The sequence below is a fragment of the Onychomys torridus genome, chromosome 6 (assembly GCF_903995425.1).
Source record: "Onychomys torridus chromosome 6, mOncTor1.1, whole genome shotgun sequence".
Taxonomy (NCBI): domain Eukaryota; kingdom Metazoa; phylum Chordata; class Mammalia; order Rodentia; family Cricetidae; genus Onychomys; species Onychomys torridus.
This window is the reverse complement of record NC_050448.1, coordinates 89,979,756-90,002,251: the sequence shown is the minus strand read 5'-3', so window position 1 is coordinate 90,002,251 and position 22,496 is coordinate 89,979,756. Positions and strand designations below refer to the sequence as shown.

At 36.4% G+C, this 22,496-nt stretch overlaps 1 pseudogene; it reads right to left on the bottom strand.

Annotated features, from left to right (window-relative positions):
- Positions 1-201: 201 nt before the first annotated feature.
- Positions 202-22,496, bottom strand: part of LOC118586242 — a 128,252-nt pseudogene continuing 105,957 nt past the window's right edge.

Here is a 22,496-nt window from a genome sequence, read left to right as displayed (position 1 = left end):
TTTTTGGCATATTAAAAGGAACTGAAAAAACCATAAAGCAAAGGACAAAGAAACTAAAAGATATGAGAGAGAAAAATCCTCATGTGAGAAACACTAAATATTAACACAAGAGAAAAATAAAATAAGCTGGCTGAATTTCTGGAAATGTCATTCTATGTAACAGAAGTATGATTTTTAAAACTTCCTAATGGCAAGAGCTCTCTACCTGGCTGTGGCTGGCTGGACATGGCCTGGGTAGGATATTCTCCTGCTGGTTGCTTGTCTTGGCCTCGCTAGAATGACGGCGCTGAACCTGTGCTAGTCTATCTTCAGCTGCCTTTTTATGAAGTGTCATCCCTGCATTGTACCAGGCACTAACAATGTCTTTCTCCTCCATGTCTCTTTGACTCTTCATTTTCTCATGTTCTTTCTCTGATGAGCAGAACAGTCGATCCCGTTCCTGCACTTGGTTTTTAAGAGCTCGTATTTCTCGTGCTGCTCCTTGATTCTGTTTAGGGTCTAATGTACAAATAACACTTTGGCTTTCTCCAAGTACTTCTTATAGCGCTCTTCCATTTGCTTCGTTTCTTCTTCCTTCTTCCATAAAGCTTCTCGCAATTCTTCACTTTTTTTTTGGGGGGGGGGCGGGGGTTGAGACAGGTTTTCTCTGTGTAGCTTGGGAGCGAGCCTTTCCTGGAACTCACTCTGTAGCCCAGGCTGGCCTCGAACTCACAGAGATCCACCTGCCTCTGCCTCCTGAGTGCTAGGATTACAGGCATGTGGGAAAAAAATTCTTCACTTTTTTTAAAAATATTTTTTAGAGTTTTATTTATTTTGTATACAGTGTTCTGTCTATATGTAGACTTGCAGGCTAGAAGAGGAAACCAGATCTCATTACAGATGGTTGTGAGCCACCATGTGGGTGCTGGGAATTGAACTCAGGACCTCTAGGAAGAACAGCCAATGCTCTTAACCTCTGAGCCATCTCTCCAGCACCCTAATTCTTCACTTCTTAAGGAGCTGTTGTTAAATCTTGGCTCAAGATCTTCAATAATGGCCCTCTTTTTCTGTAATTAATTGTTGGCTTCATACAGCTTCTCTAGATGTTCTTCAAGCTTCTTTTTTAGAAGAACTGAAATAGCATCTTCTATTTTTGAGTCTTGATGCTGCAAAGATTTCTGCAGTTTTTCTACTTGTGACTGTACTTCCAGAAGTCTCTGATTCACCAGCCTGTTCTCCATCTCCAGCTCATTCTTGAGCAGGTTTGCATCATCTAGAAGGCTCTGCAATAAGGCAATTTTCTCATTGTCTGAACCCTCTTGACTGTTTTTTAACATCTTATTCTCATGCTGAAGACGAACAAGTTTCTCCCTGATTTTAGGAGTAATAATCTCTGCTGTGAGGCTGTCTGAAGACTCCTGGCTTCCCAGAGGCATTAACCCTTGAGTGGTGAGCTGCCCCTCCTGAGCTTGTACACAACCAAGCTCTTCAATGGTTTCCTTCAGAGAATCACTTTCTGTTCTTAACCTATCTTTCTCTTTCTGAAGACCATCAACTTTTTCTTTTAGTTGCTCATATTCAAAATCTTATTTATCTACTTTCTTTGATTTGTCAGATAATCTATTTTGCAGCTCTAAAACCTGTCTCTTGTATGTCTCAAGCTGACCTTGGGCTGCATTAGCCTTTCTTGATTCTTCCTCCAGACTGACAGTGTTACTCCAAGAAGTTAAAGGAGATGGACATAAGGACAAGGGACAAGCAGGGCCAATTATTAAGAGTAAGATTCCAGGTTATGTTGCTTGTAGGATAAATGGAGAAACCTAGTACACCCCCAGAAGTGATAGAATAATACAAATCATAGCTTGTTACCTAGCTTCTCTGGAGCTGTGGATTGTAGTCTGGTTTCCTTCACTTATCATGAATGCTAAATGGTCTTATTGATAAAAACCCAGAGCCAGATACGGGGTGAAAACCTAAGAGATCAGAGGAATAGGAAAAGCCACAAGCTAACCTCACCTCACCGACACTTCAGTCTCCAAAAGAAATCTACTTCCTGTACATCCATACCTATATGCCTTTCTCTTCTGCTATTTCTTTTGCTCTGTCTGTCCAGCTACATCACTTCCTCTTCCTGCCTAGCTCTGTCACTTCCTGTTTGTCTGTCCAGACCTCCAGACCTCCAAGGTTAACTAGTGTTGGAAATTAGGGTGTGTGCCACCATGCCTGGCCCTGTTCCCAGTGTGGCCTCAAACTCACAGAGTTCTGGATAAATCCCTGCCTCCTGATTGATAGGATTAAAAGTGTGTGCTGCCATTGCCTGACTTCTATGTCTAATATAGTGGCTGGCTTTTTCCTCTGATCCTCAGATAAATTTTATTGGGAGACACAGATAAAATATCACCACAGTGGCTGGGTGGTGGTTGGGAGGCAGAGGCAGGTGGATCTCTGTGAGATCAAGGCCAGCCTGGTCTCCAAAGCGATTTCCAGGAAAGGCACAAAGCTACACAGAGAAACCCTGGCTCAAAACAACAACAACAACAAAAAATATCACCACAAATATCCACTTTTGAGTGAGTACATACCTTGATTGTCTTCTGGGTTTGGGTTAGCTCACTCAGGATGTTTTTCAAGTTCCATCCATTTGCCAGTAAATATCACGGTGTCTTTGTGGTATGACTGAGCATCCTTTGGGTATATGCCCAAGAGCTTTCTTGCTAAATCTTGAAGTAGTAGATTGATTCCCAATTTTGTGAGAAACTATCTTACTGATTTCCAAAGTGGCTGTACAAGTTGCACTCCTACCCGCAGTAGATAAGTGTTCCTCTTGCTCCACATCCTCTCCAACAAAACCTGTCATCGATTCTTGACCTTAACCATTCTGACCTGTGTAATAGTATCTCAGAGTTGTTTCAATTTGCATTTCCATAACGACTAAGGATGTTGAGGTATTCCTTAAATGTCTTTTTGTCATTTGAGATTATTCTGTCATGAATTCACTGTTTACATCTGTACTCCATTTTTTCATTGTATCATTTGGCATTTTGATGTTTAGTTTCTTGAGTTCTTTATGTGTTTTGGAGATCGGCCCTCTGACAGATGTGGGGTTGGTAAAGATCTTTTCCCATTTTGTAGGCTGCCATTTTGTCCTATTTACAGAAGTTTCTCAGTTTCAGGAGGTCCCATTTGTTAATTGTTACTTTCAGTGTCTGTGCTATTGGTGTTATATTTAGAAAGTGGTTTCCAGTGCCAGTGTGTTCAAGGCTACTTCCCAATTGTGTGCTATTAGATTCAATGTAACTGGATTTATGTTGAGGTGTTTGATACACTTGGACTTGAGTTTTGTGCATGGTGACAGATATGGATCTATTTGCAATCTTCTACATGTCTACATCCAGTTCTACCAGCACCATTTGTTGAATTTTTTTTCCCATTGTAGCATTTTGGCTTCTTTGTCAAAAATCAGGTGTTCATAGACATGTGGATTAATGTCAGGGTCTTCAGTTTGATTCTATTGATCCACACATCTGTTTTTATACCAATACCAATGTGTTTTTATTATTACAATACTATAGTAGAGCTTGAAGTCAGGGATGTAGATGCCTCCCAATGTTCTTTTATTTTACAGGATTGTTTGAGCTATCTTAAGTTCTTTGTTTTTCAAAAAAATTAAAAAAAAAAATTAAAAAAAAAAAAAAGAGGCGGGATTGATCCAGCTTTGGCTGGTGAGTTGATTGTGAGAACCCAGATCCTATCAAATGTAAATGCTAACCTCAAGAGAGGAAACTGTCTCTCATCTTTGAATGACAACACTGTTCTATCTGTAGGTGTGCCTAGTTAGAATAGTTCTTTGTAGCTTGCAAAACTGTGCATGCTTCTTGCAATAGAGATATAAATCAAAATGGTAATGGTTTTCCATGGGAGAGTTAGGAGATGGAAGGGGAAAGATGCAAGAAACAAACTAGAAATTAATTCAACCATTTTTAGAAATTTAGAAAGCAAAAGCTGGTTGTAAAACTGTTCATACAAACCATTGAAACTCTGTCAATAAAGACAGCTCAAGCTCTCAGGGGCCACTTGTTTGAACAACACCAGGTTGTCACAGCCTTTTCTTGGTGCAGACTTCACTCATCAGACCCATGATACGGAACCTGTCTGGAGCAAAGCTTCCAGCACTTGTGAGCCTGTCAATCATCTGGACTGGAATCCAACTCCCTGATCTCCAGAGCTATCTCTCTTGGGTCATTCTAACAGGCAAGGAAAAATGGTTTTCCCTTAATAAACCAGTGATTCTCCATTCTAAAAGACTACTTTTTATAACCGAACTTGTGACTTTTTGTGTGACAATATATTAACATGTTTTAAAACATAAATTGAAATTCCAAAGTTCACTTCTTAAAGGAGTTCAGCTAGCTGGAATGCATTCCCACCCCCATTTTTTTCTGATGCAGGTAAACCATGTATGGAAACTGATGTTCTGACAGTATATTCTAAACTTATAACTGAAATCAATGATAAAAACAGGTATTTGCAAAGATGCAATGTTATAACTCTGATAACTGAAGCACCAGAGGATTGATGCAGTAACTACATCACAGACTTTATGTATTTAAACTGCCAACGTTTTATGCTACACATTATATTGAAGGAGTCCATGACATGTAATTCCAAAATATTCTACTTTAACCAAAGGGTTAATTTGAACTGAAAGCAATCATGGATCAAAAGATATAGCAACGGATTTCTGACTTTGTCATATATATTTTTTTTTAATGCAGATAATAAATTTCCTTTTGAGCAGTGTGTTCTCCTAATTCCAGGCAGAGTAAAACAACTCTTGTCATCACAGATGAAAAACACCAAGCTGAGCTTACATCTATTGACTTTGTAAAAATAGTCCCTAAGTTCCCACAGTTCCCATATGTATACATTAGGCACTACTGCACAATTTATAATCTCTTGAACCTCAAACATTCTTTCTTGTTTAAAACGGTTTATATATACTTGTCCTAGCTTTATTATTTTATTGCTGTGATAAAATGCCTTGACAAAAAGCAGCTTAGGAGAAAAAAAAGTTTATTTTAGTGCACAGTTCTGGTTATAGTCCAAGAGAGAACGGAAATCAAGGTGACAGGAAGTTGAAGTGGCTTTGACCTCACATCCACAGTGAAAGGCAGAAAGACATAATTGCAGCCATATTTAGTTCCCAGGTAGCTTTCTTTATTCTTATACAATCCAAGGCCACAAACTTGGAAATTCTGCCTGCACAGTGGGCTGAGCCTTCCTGTATCTATCAGCTTAACTAAGACAATGCTGCACAGATAAACCCAAATACAGCTCAGTTCAGAACTTGCCTTACTGAGACTCTCTTCCAAAGTGATTCAAGGTTGAGTCAAGTTGAGTTAAAGCTAACAACTCAAGTCTTGAATTCAAGTGACTTGTAGTTTCACTTCTCTCATAAATTTAAATATTAATATGAATGATTTGTCTTTTCACTTGTTAATCTGCCCTTTGTCAGTTTAATTTGCAGACTCCTAAATAGTATTTCTAGGAGAAAAGAGAAAAAAAAATTCTTCACTAATGTTACAAAGCAGGAGATAATTCAAACTGATTAGAGGTCTCAGGTGAGATAGGTGTATTAAAAAACCTTTACAGAATGCATTTTTTTTAAGAATAAAAGAATGTCTTGGAAGATTTTCTGAGTTAGAACAACATAATAAATGCCTTCTATGTGACCTGATGAAAATTAAAGAAATATTCTTAGTCTTATTAAATTAGTACAATAATAGATCTTGGTATAGACAGAGAGTTTTTCTGAAATTATATATGAATGTATTTGGCAAATACAGTATAAAGAAAAGGAGACAAAGGTAAGAACTAAAGGATTAGTCCTAGCTCTCCACCTAACTGCATCTGAGTAGTCTCTTCATTTTTTTGAGCTAATGGTACCCTTTATCATAGAGTAGAATGGGTTCATTTAAAAACCTTTGTGTTTCAACTAAGAACTGTGTGTCATTAAATATTGCTACTATTAGTCATTAAATGTCACTAATGGTAAAGGCATATTCTTATATATTAATATTAAAATTTATGCTTAATATTGCTTTATAAATATATTAAATATAATGCAATTAAATCTGTGTATGAACTGTTTTGAAATGACATCTACTTAGTCTACACCTGGTTTGCAACACCAAAGAGGGAAAAATAAAGTATCCACATTAATTATTGGCAGCCCCTTCACAAGCCATAACATGAATAAGAGAGGAATAGATTAGTGTTCTGAAGGTATCAAATTAGCTGCCTTCTGGGTTTTGGCTGGAACAAAAATTGTGTGTGTGTGTGTGTGTGTGTGTGTGTGTATGTGTGTGCACGTGTGTGTTTCAAGGACTATTATTTAATGTATTGGTCCAGCTTAAAAATAGTATTATTTAAATGATACTTTATTACATTCTACTTCCTACATTTAATACATTTATGAATATTCTTTATTACCAAAGAACTCATTTTCATCTTAAGGCATGATTTTCTTGCTTTTCTCTCTCTTTCTCTCTCTTGATGGGGGAATGTTCTTTTGTGTGCTTTGAAAATGTGTTACTCTGATTGGTTGATAAATAAAATGCTAATTGGTCAGTAGTCAGACAGGAAGTATAGGCAGGATAAACAGACAAGGAAAATTCTGGGAAGAGGTTGGCTGAGTCAGGAGACACCAGCCAGTTGACCAGGAAGCAGTATGTATTGGCACATAGGTACAGCCACGGAAAATATGGAGACATATAGATTAATAGAAATGGGCTGAGTTTAAGTGTAAGAGCTAGTCAGTAGTTAGTATGAGCTAATGGCCAAGTAGTTATAATTAATGTAATCCTCTGTAACTTACTTGGGGGACATGAGTGGGAGAGATTTGTCCCAACTGCAGGCCAGCCTGGACACAGCTTCTCTCTCTCTCTCTCTCTCTCTCTCTCTCTCTCTCTCTCTCTCTCTCTCTCTCTCTGGTGTGTGTGTGTGTGTGTGTGTGTGTGTGTGTATGTGCTTGTGTGTATGTGCTTGTGTGTGTGTGTACTTTAACACAGAAAAATAACTATATAGATACCACAATTTGGGAACATAATCAATGGATGCAGGAACAATCCCAAATACCCAAGACAAAATAATTTCCTGGTACACACAACTGTAGACTAGTGGTCAAGAATGAGATTGTGTGCCTAAATATGACTGATTTACTTAGGAAGGAAGATGACATCAATATCTATAGACATTGAAATGTGTTGTTCTACTACGTAGAAGTCACAAGTTTAAAGAACAATGATTATTCTTTACATTCAGGACTCATAATAAAACTTCCAAATTATTAGAATATATTTTATGCATTATGTTATGTTTTCATTTATTGTATATTTTTTACATTGCTTTAATAGTGTGTTCATGTGCATGCAGGTGCTTTTGTGCACACAGTTGCTGTAACGGATGTGTAGTGGCCAGGGGAGAACTTGGAGGAGTGGATTATCTGTTAGCAACTGCAAACACTGTAAGGATCCATGCAGGTGTGTATGTTCCTATGGATGTATTCCTGGTGGCTGAAAGTTTTGGAATTTCTGAAAAGGGGTAATAAGAAGAGGACAGACTGAACTCCCAAGCTTCTTGAATTTCCTGGGTATTTGGAACATTAAATAAACTTCTTTTCTATTTGCTTTATATGAAATGTAAGGAATTTAAGTGACAGTAACTTGAAATGTGACTTTAGTGGAAAGTAGCCTAAAGTCTAATTTGTAAAATGAAAGTTCCTTTGACTTTTTCCTTCCCCTCATCCTTACACTTTCCTTTTTTTTTTGTTACCCACTAGTATGATTGGAGTAGCTTAGTTACAGATATTAATTTTTTATGAATCTATGTCTGTACTGGTTATGGACTAAAATTAGCTTCACTAACTCCTTAAAACTAAATAAGGCCACTCACGATTCTTCTCATATTCCATAAAAACCCAGAGTGGATTCTAGCTGAAATCAGGTCCATACTTTGGTCCTAAATTTATATTCTTGTCATCTATTTCACAAGTGCTCAGATTCAGGGCATTCAAGTAAATTTATATTCTCTGTGACAATGCAAGTGACCCCATAGGACTTTATCTGTATTTCTGAGAGGCTTTTTCAATATCCACTAACTTTTATAATGCCTCCAGGGAGCCTCTTTTATTGATATGTGCATGTACAGCAATACAAATGGGATTGATCTTTCCTAATCTTTTGAAAGTCGAAGCCAACAAATACACATAATAACAAAATTGCAGAAATGGATGCATCTTACAGAAACACACATTTTAGACATAAATGATGTATTGGATTATATTTTCAATAATCATCATTTCTATGTTGAGATGTTTCCTGAAAATTTACATTTTTGGAAGAGTAGATTTTTTCAATTACTTTAGTTATCTTTTTCATAAGCAGTAGGTTGCTCAGAGAAACTGAAATATACATGGCTACAGCTGTCTAAAATATTATGGGCTTCTTCGAGGTCTGTCCGAAGTTGTATAACTCTAGATACAAAATCTGTCACTGAAAATAGTTCTATGACATGTAGAAAGTAACAGTCTCTTTGATCTCCAGGTTCTTATACTTAAAAAGGATTTTATTTTATTATATACATCTAGTGATATCTTAAAGTTTCTGGAAGAGATAGAATCTTTTAAGAATTAACAACATGGGAGATCCCTGACAATACAATTTTCTATACCTTTATGCCTTTTAAAAAAAATGAACTTCAAATTTGAAACTTATTTTTCAAGACAGACTACATTTTTAATGGTTGCCACTCAGGATATCTTTAAGATGAGACTCACTTTAACTAAATAAATTGTCTAGGATCCATGAATTAAAATTACCTGTCCAGGAGTCAAGTAATGAAGTCTCTGTCATAGACAGTCTGGACCCCCTAAGTGTACCTAAGAGTGCCAAGTAAGCAGAAAGCACAATGAGTAAACAACAGAAGTGAAGGTTCAGGACACCTAGAAGAGATGTCACAGCCTTTTGTACCATTGTCCTACATACCTAGAAGGACAGAGAAGTTAGGAAATACCTCCACAGTTTGGAACTCCATTGACTAACAATAGTTCTACCTTATAATGAAAATGAACCACTGATGGGGAGCTATACAGTTCTTGACCATTTGCAAAAATGTTGAGCTTCAACTGAGTATTACAACTCATTTTCATCACTAATGGAAAATCATTCCATTTAAAGACAATAGAGAGGAATGCTGCCTGGGGTTAAAAAAAAAATCTTGTTTAAAATGGTCACTAAGAATTAAACTTAGCTGGGGTCTTATGGATTCCTGGGAATATCCCTTGTGCTTGATGCAGTTGATGTGGGGGAGGCGGGCTTGCACCTGCCTCAGCTGAATGTGCCTAGCTTAGCTGACTCCCCATGGGAGGCCATATCTTTTCAGAGGAGGGGATGTGGGATGGGCTGTGGGGGGGGGGAGGCTGGGGGAAGCAGGAGGAGGGATGAGGGGATGATCTGTGATTGGTATGTGGAATGAATAAAAAAATTAATAAAACAAACAAACAAAACGAAACAAAAAGAGTTAAGCTTAGACAATGATCTATTAGTATAGCACCAAATCATTAGGAATCATTTCATTGACATTTTTTTTTTTTTTTTGCCAGTCCTAGGTCTCTGGTCTGTCCAGCCGCTGAATCTTGGCTCTCCAGACTTTGTCATGGGTAGGCTTCCTCTCATAGTATGGGTCTCAAGCTGGACCAGTCATTGGTTGGTGACTCCTATAATTTCTGCACCACCTTTGTCCCAGCATATCTTGTAGGTAGGGCAATTGCCTAGCCCAGTTGTCATCAGAGAGGCTTCACCCAGTAAATGATGGAAGCAGATGTGGAGACCCACAGCCAAACATTAAGCAGACCTCCAGTAATACTGTGGAAGAGAGGGAGGAAGGATTATGGGAGCCAGAAGGGCCAAGAACACCACAAAAATGATACTGAATCAACGCACCTGAGCTCATTAGGGGCTCACAGAGACTGAACCACCAACAACCAGAGAACTTGCATGGGACCAACCTGGGCACAGTGCATGCACATATGTTACAGTTGTGTAACTTGGTCTTCTTGTGCAACTACTAGTAGAGGGAGCTGGGCTGTCTTTGACTCTATTACCTGCTTTGGGGACCTTTCCCTCCTACTGGGAGATGAGGAACCTAGTCTTCCTGCAACTTGATATGCCATGGCTGGCTGCTATACATGGGAGGCCTGCATTTTTCCGAAGAGAAAGAGAAAGGAGGTGTGGATAGGGGATTGGGGTTGGGGGAAGGAACTGGGAGGACAAGAGGGAGGGACGGGAAACTGTGATTGGGTCAGGAAAAATTAATTCATTATTTAATAAAAAAGAGTTTAGCTTAGTACAAACTGATGCAACTTTTAAATTTCCTCATTCAATCTTGAAAATATGAAGTTCAATGCTCAGGTTCTTTGTAAAATGTATTATCATTCTAACAGTAAAGGACAGAAACAATTACTATATGGTCCAAATGTAGCAAACAAAGGCCTCTCATAAAATAAAATTGTATAGTAGATACTTTTGTATTTTTTACTTACACAAATGAAAGTAGATAAATAACTGAATTGCCTACCATGACGTTTTAATAATACTATACTATCTGTCTGTGTGTGTTTCTGTGTGTTTGCCTCTACTGTGTGTTTGTGTGATGTGTGTGTGTGTGTGTGTGTGTGTGTGTGTGTGTGTGTATAAGCATGTGTGTGTGTACATGACTGTGTGGAGACCAGTGGTCAATATCAGGTGTCATTGTTAAGGAAACATCCATTTTGTTGTTTGTTTGTTTGAAGCAGAGTTTCGCACTGGCCTACAGCTTACCAAATAACTTTAGCACTGAGATTATAAGGCCATACCCAAGGACAACATTTCCTGTGTGTTTTAGAGGTCAAACTCAGCACCTCAGGTTTGCTGGGTATTCTCGTTTCATCTCTGTTCTGTGACAAAACACAGTAAAAGGGAGCTTAGGGCAGAATGGGTTTATTTTAGTTCATAATTCCAGGTTAGAGTCCATTATTTTGAAGAAGTCAAGGTAGGACGAACTTCAAATATCTAGTCACATCCAAAGTGAAGAGCAGAGAGAAAAGCATACATACTTAGGTCTCAGCTACCTTTCTTTACCTTCATATAGTTCAGGGCCACAAATTAGGGAATGGTGTGACTCATAATGTGCTGGCCTTTCCTATATCAATTACTAATTAAGATAATCTCCTATAGACATGTTCACAGTCTAACCTGATCTAGACAACTATTCACTAAAAAATATTATTTTCTGGCAATTTTATTTAGGGTCAGATTGATAATTAAAACTGACCAGCGTCCAAGGCAAGCACTGTTAATCCCACCACAGGAGGATTAGGACCTCTGACAATGTATTACAGCAAACTTCATTCTATGCACAACAGAGCACATCCCTCAGCTTTGTCTCCTAAGATGGGGTTCAAGAGAACACCCTGAAAGTTTCCCATACCCCTTTTATAAGATAAAACCACAGGCAGGAGAGATATTTTGCAAGCAAGCATGGTTTTAAAAGAGAGATACAGTGACTACAACGAAGTTAAGGACATCTTCCTGAAACATCTGGTAGAGAGTGACTGTGGTTATAAGGTGGGGGGAGGGGGGGTAGCCCAATTCTGAGAAACAGAAATTAAAGTTGTTCAGTAAATAGAACTTACTTAGCTAGAATCTCAAAATGGCTCCTGGTAGCACTATTGTATTTACAGTTTTTATTGTTAATGGTTTTTGTTAACAAATAGTAATTCTTTGATTTCAATATGAACTAGAACATACCTGTTACAGCTCTGAGGGGAAAGGTTTCCCCAGTTTAAATGTCACAGCTCTGAAAGGAAAGGTATCATGGCAACCAGAAGCCAAGAAATACCATAACATCACACCACACAACAAACCTCACACAAGACATTGGGAAAGAAAGACACGAGAGGGTAGCTGGCACTACTTGGGCAGGAAGCAGAAGTAAACTGAGCAGGAAACAGGCTTATACAGGGTTTCTTGGGAAAAAGTTTTCAGGGTGGAGATTTCCTGCATGTGAATTGGTAGGATTTCAAGCTTGGGGCAAGCCCAGGTATTGGTGAATTTTTGAGTTCATGGACTGGGGGTTTTGCATGGGTTTTCAAAACTGGATGTGAGCTCATACCTTTTATCCTACAATATTTAATTATAATTGATTTATTATGTTAATTATTTTTCTTCTGTTATATGATCTTGGATTTGATCATAAACTTAATCTACTCTTCATTGGAAATCTCCATTAGACATTTTATTGACACTCCAAATCAAATATATGCCATAACCAGTCCAACCAATTCCTAGAGAACATACTGTTACTAACATCACACCTAGCCATCATTTCCAGTCAACCTAATCATTTCCTATTATATCTCAGAAAATTCTTGAAGGGTAGAAGATCATGTAGTCACAATATGCCATTCTGCCAGAGAATTAATTAGAACTAAAGACAAATGAAAGGCAGATGCAGATAAAAGATTTTGACTAATTTTATCTTCTTATAAGTGGGAGATTATTTCCCATGGAAAAATGTCTTTCTTCTACAAGGAAGAAATGGACAACTGTATTAGAAGAGATGTGATTTCTATGCTTAGAGAAATATAAACCAACAATCTTTGATAAACTAATTCATTTATTTTTATCCTCTCCACCATGTATCTTATTAACTTTTAAACAACTATTATTTTGCAAAAGGGCAGTTAAGCATTACTGTATTTATAGAGCTAGAAAGATTTCTCAGTAATTATGAGTGATAGTGCTCTTCCAGAGGATCTGGGATTGATTCCCAGCACACATAGGGTGGTTCACAATGGTCCTGAACTCCAGTTCCAGGAGATCTGATGTCTTCTCTGACCTTTGAGGGTACTGTACACAAGTCCACATATACATGCATGCAAGCAAAATACTTATACATGCAACAATAAAATAAAGTTATAACTGCCTTTATGCTTTCATTTTCCTGTGAAGTCTCTGTATATGTAAAAATCAATTTGTTCTATTTTTCTGTCATCATTATGTTGATTTAATTATGGGGTAGATAGAGACTCCAAAATGATAAATAGTATTTCCTTCCTTCCTTATATAGCCCTTCCTTCTCCACATATAATATGATTTTATATTAAATTACCATTACCTTTAGTACCAAATAGTGTACATGGTGAGTTTTTTTTCTGCTTTCCACTTTTGTCAAATCCAAATATGTATTGTTTATTGTCCAAGTCATGTCATAGATGTCTTTCTAGCTAAATTAATCATTAACCGTTCATCATGTGCTGTTTCTGTTGAAACTATTTAATGATAGCTCACCTTTATTGAGTAAAGTTCAATTTTTTTTCTAAACAAGCTCAATAGGTATTTACTTGTTCAGACCTCTGCTTTTAAATGACATGCTTTTAAAAATTACTTATTTTTATTTTATGCATATGACTCTGCTTGCACATATATATGCACCATGTGTGTGCCTATTTCTTGCAGAGCTCAGAAGAGGTCAGCAGAATCCATTGAACTAGAATTACAGTGATTGGTTCTTTGTTTTCAATAAATGCAATAATCCTGTTGCACTCACAGGGTAGTGAGAGATGAGCTTTACCCTCTTATTGTTCTCCTCTGCCAACTGTTTATATTGCTGCAGCTTCCTTCAAAGAAGTTGTAATCACACTGATTTATCAGATAAATCCTGAGCTGTCACCAGTCATGTGGTCATATGGATTGTATTGTTATGTAAATTGTGTGGTATAACTGTATACTCCAATTTGAATTATTCCATCTTGAATGGGGAAGAGGTGTTCATAAATAAGACTTGGAAAATTGAGAAAATTTGCAGATTCAAGGAACTCACGCTATTACAAGATTGTCCAAGGCCTTTCCCCAAGGTTATATAAGCTGTAATCAACTATTAATTGAAAGGAGTCTCCTGGTAGAGTCTCTTGGTAGGGTGCTCCAGAGATGTAGCTTTCATATAATGTTACTCATGTAGTGATGTGAATGTCTTTAAACTACCAGTTTTCTATCAGTAAATTCATTGGCTCACTAACTGAAATGAAATACTTTTTATTGTTGTTGGCACTCAGGACCATGTCTTATAGACAGTTTTTCACATATTCTTAAATGTCACACAACAATTTGTGATGCTAAACATGTGCACTAAACTTATCAATGATATTTCAAAATATTAACAAATTTTCCCAAATTACCAATCAAGTATTACTTGTTAAAATACTGAAATGTTTTAAAAATTAAACAAAATCTTAACATAAGTTAACAATGTGACTTTATAACTAATCTTTCAAAATGCACTTAACTGCTTTCCTAAATATAAAATTATAAGACATTACACATTTTTGACATCATGATAATTTTGAAAATAATATTTCTTTCATGCCTATTAGTGCTCTACGGACTATCAAGTTACATCATTGCTTGAGGTAGAGTGATATAGTAAGAGAATTGAAGGTCAAGGATTTCTTTTGAGTGTTTTAGTCTTGATAGCATTGTCTATCTTTCTGTTCCTATGATAAAATGTGTTTAAAAGTTATTTAGATAATGGATTTTGACTCTGAGTTTTGGATGTAACAGTTCATGGTTGGTTGGAGCCTGTGGCAAGGCATAACATCATGGAGAAGTCTGGGGAAGAACAGAATTGCTCATACATTGGCAAAAAGGAAAGTGGAAGATACAGGGATGTCACCACCCACTTTGAGTGTAGTTCCATGAATGATGTAAGGACCTCTTACTCGGCCTCACTTCTCAAAGGTTTCCAAATGCCACCTGAAGCCTAGCACATGACCCACTGGGAGATATTTAATTTCCAAACCATAGCAGATGGTATTGCAGTTTCTAGGTATCATCTGTAACTACTGTAAGAGACATAAGTAGATACTTTGAAAGACAGAGGAATGAAACAAATGTATGTATAATAGTCTATGATAATAATTTTAACAGAGAAAAATGATAGGAAGAAACCTTGGCTATCTTTAATAATGGTCATGTTGTATTTACTTAACTGAGTTAAATGCATCAGTTAACAATTCAGACAGTATTTCTGTCTTAATTAGGGTTTATATTGGTGTGATAAACATTACTAAAAGGAAAGTGGAGAGGGATGGATTTATTTCAGCTTACTTAGCCTGATTACCATCTATCATGAAGTAAAGTCCTAACAGGAACTTTAGGGAAAAACTTAGAGGCAGGGACTAAAGTAGAGACCATAGAAGAGTGTTTTTTACTGGCTTGCTCTCCATGACTTGCTCAACCTACTTTCTCATAATATCCAGGACCCTGGAGTGGCATCCACATTGAAGTGGGCCATCCCACATCATTCATTAATCAAAACCCTACAGACTTACCTAGAGGCCAATTTTATAGAGACATTTTCTCAATTAATATTCCCTCTTCCAAGATATGTTCATGTTGTGTCAAGTTTACAGAAACCAAACAACACAATTGGAAAAGACAATGGGGATATGTAAGGAATTAAAGGAAAATCTGTGGTAAATTATTGCTTATGCTAATGAGATTCAGTTATAGATTTAAACTCTAAAGTATATTGGAATTTTTCCAGTGAGTCACTATGTCTTATCCCCATTTGGAAACTATCCTAAAAGCCAAGGCTATAATATCCTCCAAGATGCAGTATAATACTGTAAATCTAGAATATTACAATGAAACATAGGTATTTCAAGCACAGCTTACCAATTTAAAATTTTTATCTGATTAACAAACTCGAGAAAACTTTTTTAACATAGTTTTTATTCATAATAATAAACTAGACTTGACAACTCATGTAGACTGAGAAGGGGATTAGGAAAATATGGAACTCAAGCAGAAGATTATGAGATATTGCCAAATGATAATGTAGTGGAACTTTCCTTAGCTATAGAAGGAATGGTCTGTTGGTTAAAATATCCACAAATCAAAAGTTTCAACATTGTCCACACTCAGCAGCAGCAATATTCCTGATGGTATTGCTGTTCCTTGACCCAATGTACCCTGCATCTTCCAAGACACCCTAGCCATCTTCTAACTTCCTGGAGACCACAATTATTATTCAGCCACTCGGTATTTACCATGCATCTGAAAAACTGGGAGCCATTTGTGTTTGGTCCAGCATGTGCCATGGATTAAAAGCCAGGACCTGTGTTGATCAAGATGAGTTTTCACAGTAAAATTTCTTCTTGTAGATAGACTTTCTGTCAATGCCAGTAAGGAATGTGAAATCATTATCCTTGAATATAAATCCTGCAATTATTCTGTGAAGACTGAAATCTTACATGAAAATGTTTGTCTCCGGTGCTGAGTATAAAAGCTTTATTCTTCTTTCTGTTCCCTGGAACTTGGCAATGTTCAATGGATATGCAGCAGAAGGGTTGGCTATCAATTGTTTTGCTAAAGAATGTGGTAGAGTTGACCATGACTGATGGAAATTGAAGGCCCCAGGGTACTGTGGCTTCTGCAAAGCTGAGAAAAATCATTATTTAAGCCATTTACTCACTCTAAATTTATTATCATATTTCTGCAAAAATGTCATTCAACATTGCTGGAATATGTCTCATCTAAATATAGCATGAAACTATTGTATGGTCACCATTAGAATACAAATTTGAAACAGTGACTATTATATCCAAGGTACAGTACCATTTTCTTTGTCAAACAAAATATGAATATGGAATATTTCTCTAGTTATAATACAAGAAAAATTTGTCAGTGACATAGAGCTATGATATTAGAATGATAATATATTCTGATGGGTCCAAATAATTAACTGTTGACAAATCACCCTTAACTTTTCCAGATTGTCATGAAGAACTGACTTTTGTTCCTTCTGGCTTCCTTTTTCATTTTACAGGTGCAAAATTAATTCTGTTGTAACTATATCTATAACATTGATGGCATTCTAGGCAGAAAAATGAAATATTTGAAGGAAGATTTGGCTATGTTAATTGATTAACAATAATATGATACAAAATCTTTTTTGAAAGATAGAATCAGTTTAAACAGATAATGATTGCTACAGTGGTTAACCTTCCCACCCTTACACATAATGGACTTCAAAATTATTAAAACAATAGACATAGTAGCAACATGATAGGATAAATGGGTGGGATTGGATCAGAAAATGAGTAGTAGATATAAACATATGTCATTTTTCACATTTTATGGAACTCTCAAAAATAAAGGAAAAAAATTAAAAGAATGACCATGATTTTGAGGCACATTCCTCTTAAATTCTGTAGAATATTTTACATAAATGTTATTCAAATTATATATAAGCAAAAATTATTATGTTGTGTAAGAATACCTGTGTAACCTGACTACTAAAAGTACTGAGAATTAGGGTCAAAATGACAGGAGATTTATATAGTACTGGGGAGAGTTTTGAATGTAAGTCTCAAGAATTTTAACTTGTGAAGACATTTTTTATTGAATGAAATTTTGTAAAAACAGTATTGTAGAGAAGCATGTATTGCTGCGAAATAGTTCTGCTATGGTAGTACAGATACACTGAATAATGAAGAACACTTTGAGGAACAATATAAACTCAGAAGTAAATGGGGTAACCAAAAATAATAACATTCAGCCTGGTGGTGGTGGCACATGCCTTTAATCTCACCACTTGGGAGGCAGAGCAAGGCAGATCTCTGTGAGTTTGAGGCCAGGCTGGGCTACAGAGTGAGTTCCAGAAAAGGTACAAGGCTATACAGAGAAACCCTGTCTTGGAAAAACCAAATGACACTAATACTAATACTACTAATACTAATACTAATACTAATACTAATACTAATACTAATACTAATAATAATACTCAATGCTATTTATTTAATACACAGATTTATATTCAAACAAAAATATACCAGTAAATTTTATACATATAAAATGCAAATATGTTTAAATGTCATATTAGCCACTGAAATGGTATAATCCTAATACTACTGCTATTTGAATTTGTTAGCAACATCCTTATGGATACAAATGTTCACTATGTTATCTTTTCTAAGCTCTTGAAACCAAAATGGCTTATCATAAAATAAGTTGAAGCAAAATATATGTAATAAAAACTTTTACATAATTAAAAAGATATGGTGGTGTCTGCCTGTATCCAAGAGACTGAAGCATAAAGATTGCAAATTCAAGTCACTCCTGGGTTATATTGCATGGTTTTATTTCAATCTGTTTTCTTCCTCTTTCTCTCCTCAAAAAGAAGGTAATGAAAAGAATAAAATATAATTGATTTATAAACTTAAAGAAATGATTCATAGGAGATAAATTAAAAGATTGGAAATATTTTAAAATAGTACTCAACTTACATTTCAACATTTGATTACGCATATGAATTATGAGAGCACTATAAATATTTAGATTTTTCTACAGGAGGAAAAAGATAATGATCATTCATTATCTTGAGAAACTGGGAATGAATTAAAAATTAGGAGTTTGACTTATTTTCATTAGGCTGACAAATTGAATATATGATTTTTATGTATAAGGAAGAATATGCAAACTGTCAGAGGGAATGGGCAGGTTGTATGTTTTGTTTATGTATCAATAATTATAAAATGGATAGGTACCAAAGGAATTACATTTTAGGGAGAGACAAAGTATGGTGATATATTGTGTTTCCCAAAATATTGTGTACCCTAATAAAGATTATCTGAGGATCAGCCACTATATTAAACATAGAAGTCAGGCAATGGTAGCACACACCTTTAATCCTAGCATTCAGAAAGCAGTGATCCATCTGGGTCTCTGTGAGTTTAAGGCCACACTGGGAACTAGGAGCCAGGTGTGGTGACACACACCTTAAATTCCAACACTAGTTAACCATAAAGGTATGGAGGTGAGTAAAGACAGACAGGAAGTGACAGAGATAGGCAGAAATAGGAAGTGATGTAGCTGGGTGGACAGTGGAAGTAAGGTGGCAGGACAGAAAGGCATATAGGCGTGGGTAGACAGGAAGTAGATCTCTTTGGAGACTGAGGAATCAGTAAGGTGAGGTTGGCTGTGGCTTGTCCATTTCCATTGATCTCTCAGTTTTCACCCCAATATCTGGCTCCAGGTTTTATAATTAATAAGACCTTTTAGAATTTTTGTCTTACAACTAAGTTCACATTTTTAGGGTATATAAGTGAAATAACCATTCCAGAACCTTGCCTATGGGCACATGCATGCTTGACATAGTGTAGAGTTCTCTGGTACCACAAACTGAATGTTACAATGTGTTTGTTATTTATGACCAAAGAAACTGTGTCTCATACTTACTTTTTCTTGAGGCTAATATTGAAATAATTACATACTGAACTTGCTATAAAACCACAAACTTAAAATATTGTCAGCTGTTCTTTTTTGTCTGCAAGAGCGTGAATTGTTGAATCCAAGATTGCAAAAAGCACAGGGACAAATAGCCAAACGAATGGAAGCACATGAATTATGAACCAAAGGCTGTGGAGCCCCCAGCTGGATCAGGCCCTCTGGATAAGTGAGACAATTGAATAGCTTGATCTGTTTGGGAGGCACCCAGGCTGTGGGACCAGGATCTGTCCTTAGTGAATGAGCTGGCTGTTTGAAACCTTGGGCTTACACAGGGACACTTTGCTCAGTCTGGAAAGAGGGGCAGGACCTGCCTGTACTGACTCCACCAGGTTTAAATGAGTCCCCAGGGGTGCCTTCATCCTGGAGGAGATGGGAATGGAGGGGAGGGGATGAGAGAAAGGTAGGTGTGGGGGTGGGAGGGGGGAGGACAGGGGAACCATGGCTGATGTATAAAATTTAAAACACATAATAATAAGGAAAAAATTTAAAAAAAATAGAAAGGGGGAAAATATTGTCAGCTGTTACAAGTAATTCTTTTAAAATTAATTTTGCTTGCCTGTTCATTTGTTTATTCAGTTTTTGTTGGTTTTGTTTGTTTATTAGAATTTTGAGACTTGGAATCACTTTGTATTTAGACTTTTCTTGAGGACTTTCCTGTATCAGCTTCCTAAATGCTGGGATTATATAAGAGTTTCCAAATGTCATTTGCTTACATGAATTTAGAATAGTACTATTTATGATCAGTATCATCTTGCTTGGTTTGTTTCTTATATGATTACCACTTACTGAAAGCTTAAATAATATATTCAGATTTGATCTTTACTTCATGACTTTTATCCCAATTAGTGGTTATTATTCATTAAACACAAGTATTCATAATAAACTTCTAATCAACATTGAAAAATCAAATTGCAATAGACCATTCATTTTAGCAAAATAATTGAAATGATGATAATAAGAAACACCATGTAACAAAATACAATGTGTTAAAACATATATATTGGAAATAACTACTGCCTCTTAAGAGTTAATTTTATAATGAATAGTAAGATAATGAGTTGCCTACTTACATTTACAATAGCTGACTCAAATAAATAAAATGAAATAAAAATAGCTCACTCTAAACCTGTACTTATTTGCAAAGTATGGTGATATTTTATTTGTACTAAAATGTGATTTTATTTGTATGCTAATAAAGTTGCCTTGGGGTCAAAGCAAGCCATAGCAGAAGCTGGGCAGTGGTAGTGCACGCCTTTAATCCCAGTACTTGGGAGGCAGAGCTAGGCAGGATCTCTGTGTGTTCGAGGATACAGCCAGCATGGAGACACATGCCTTTAATCTCAATACCAACCATAGAAGACCTGGAGGTCTGTACAGACAGGCAGTGACCAGGAGGTCATGTGGTTGGGTTTACAACCAATGAGAAGGCAGGACAGAATGTGTATAAAGAGGAAAAACATACAGAATGTAGGCCTCTTGTGGAAAGGAAAGACAGCAGCAGCAGTGAAGGGTAAGGTTTTCAGCTCTCAGCTATTGCCCTGACCTCTTGGCAATTCTGTATTTGGCTGTGTGTTTCTTATTTAACAAGACAGTTACATCTAGGGCAAAGTACATGCAAAGACTTAAAAAGTCCACTCAACATACTTTTTAAAAAATTCATTATTATTTTAGAATGATAAAAAACAAAACAAGTTTGAAGAATATGATAATTACTTTTGTGCTTGCCTTAAGTAAGCTTTATTCACTATATTTGGGATTAGAAATCTTTGGGGTATGAGTTTTCTCAGATTTAGAAATATTTCTTTGTGTATAATGATATTGGAAATTGCACCCAAATTCATTTTTTATTTTACACATACCTTCTGTACATAGTCTGAATATAATCTCATATTTTATATTATACTTTGTATATTTTGCTATGCTGTAATGATGATAATTTTTCACAAGTTAATATATAAAAATTTCTATTTGTAGTAGTATACTGTCACTTACAGGAGTTTGCAATTATCAAACTGAAATTTTTGTCTAGATAAGTATTCATAGTGAAGAAATGAGGATACAGGCATGTGTATATGTATTTCCATCAGTCTATATGAGAAGGCATAAGATGGTCTCTCACTGCAATGGTAAAACTATTAATGAAGTAGTTTCTGAAGATCTCTCAGTATGGAAATACCTGAAATTGCACAGTCTACCCTTTTGTCTGATGGGCTGCAGAATCAGACTTGCTGATTGGCTCCTCAAGTGGAGCAGAAACCAGCCAAACAAAGCAAGCACAGTTTTGAACTAGAAAGGAATTTAGCTAGTATCATCACTGCAGGTGTCAATAGAAGAGTCTTAACTGTAAGAAGAAACATTTGATAATTTAAGTGAGTACATCACGAAAATCTGACAAATAGAGAAAGATAACTGCAAAATTATATATGTGTGTGTGTGTGTGTGTGTGTGTGTGTGTGTGTGTGTTAAACCAGAAAGACCTGTCCAAGGGGAGACTGTATGAAGCATGGTGGTGACAATTAAGACACTGGGCTCTGAGTCCAGCTCAGGGTAGAATCCTGACTCCTGGGGGGCCTCTTGTCTCGTCTGCCATGTCTCAAGGGGTTGAGGGGAGAATTAAATAATGTACGAAGTTCATATTTGTTAAAAGATTAGATGTTTTGAAATTTTAGATAGTACTTTTTTATATTAATTGCTTTCTATGGTTTTAGTGAGAAATCTCTTTTGTGATAGGATGGAGGTATGGCTTCATGGCTGTGATTCTTTCTCACTTAAACTCACTGACCTATTGATATATCTGACTATTTCTTTTCACTCAGGATTCTTCCAGAAGAGGAAGAGCACTGAATTGGAAAGCCAAGCTAACCCTTACCCCCGCCCCCCAGCCATTGAATAGAGAAATCTGAACTTTAAGTCTCTATTTCTGGACTGCATTCAAGTCCCTCAAGCCCCTCAAATTACCCATTTCTGATTGTTACAGTTAACCTTTTTTGGAAATTTCAAGTTAAGAAAATAGTCATCTTCTTTTTGAACATCACAGCCGGATTCCTACTATCAGCCACACTTAAATCGTGTTTACACAATTGAAGGATGTCAGTGCTGGACTAGAAAAGCGCTGTAGCAAATACAGTA